Raw genomic sequence first — 1,330 nt, 5'->3', positions numbered from 1 at the left:
TAGAAAGTTTAACTTCTATGTTCTTGAACTTACAAAGTTTAAACTTTAGTATCAAGAAAAATGAGATCAAGTTTAACTAGTAATACTTGACCAATATTATACAATCATGAATTTAAAACAAAAAAATATAGTAATCAACTAAAGTTACAAGTAACAAGTTCATGTTTGTTTCATACTTAAGAAGATTCAAGCCAAAACTTGGATCTTAAGAAAATAAACATTAAGTTTACAAAACATGAACACAAGTAAGATCTTAAAGCTTATAAACTTTAGATCTTTATAATACTTCAAGTGTAGAACCATAAGCTAACAAGCTTAGATCCTTGTTCTTGACTTCTCATCAAACAAAGGATGGAAGAAGCAAGATTACATGAAGATACAAACTAGAAAGCTTGATCTTTAACAACAAACAACAATCAAGTATGATGATGATGATACCATTCGGTTTTCAAAGGAAGAAAAAGAAAGAAAGAAAATATTTTACTTACAATTTAGAGAGAAGGTTGAGAGAAAAGAAAGTGTAAGTAAGAGGTGTGTGTGAAATGAAGTAAAAACTAACATATAAGTAACAAAAAAAAATGGAACCCTCTCCATTGCTCAAAAACCGTCGGCCTAAGGGGGTTCAAAAGGGGAAGTCAAATGTGTTCTTTCATGTGTGGGAGAGTGTTGAATGCTAGGAAGAGGTAATAAGTTAAATGCATGGAAAGTTGGTGCTTGAATACTTGAAATATCTTTGTCTCCTCACTTAACTTAATTAATCTTGTTTAAACTTAATGTATCATTAGCATAAAGATGGGCTCATTAAGTAGTCCATTAAGTGATGTAGGGTGGGCTTGATAGTCCAAGTCCATTAATATAAGCCCAAGTATAAGTATGTAACAAATTAGTAACAAGCCCAAGTAATTAACTACTTACATTAGTTAATTAGAAATAATTAATAATAATTAATTATGAATGTAAAAAATATTCGAAATATTATTCGAGAAAAGCACGTGTCGAAAAGACGAGTCGGGACATGGAAAGTCAAATACGGTAACAAGTAAAATGTATAAGAATACATTTAGTACAACGCAAGTATTAATAATAAATATTAATAATATAAGTCGGAAAATCCAGGGTCGTTACACTGCACCTGTAGCTCGCGCACCTTATCGACTTGCACCTTTCAAAATGCAAGGGTTGCAGAGTCAACTACAAGAATAATTAGACCGTGGATTTATCCAATCAAGCTCTTTGCCTTGGGGCACTCCTGTTTTGTTTGTGAAGAAGAAGGACGGATCTTTCCGCATGTGTATCGACTACCGCGAACTCAATAAATTGACGATTAAGA

Source organism: Rutidosis leptorrhynchoides, chromosome 4 (assembly GCF_046630445.1).
Source record: "Rutidosis leptorrhynchoides isolate AG116_Rl617_1_P2 chromosome 4, CSIRO_AGI_Rlap_v1, whole genome shotgun sequence".
Classification (NCBI taxonomy): Eukaryota; Viridiplantae; Streptophyta; class Magnoliopsida; order Asterales; family Asteraceae; genus Rutidosis; species Rutidosis leptorrhynchoides.
Note: the sequence above shows the minus strand (reverse complement) of the source record.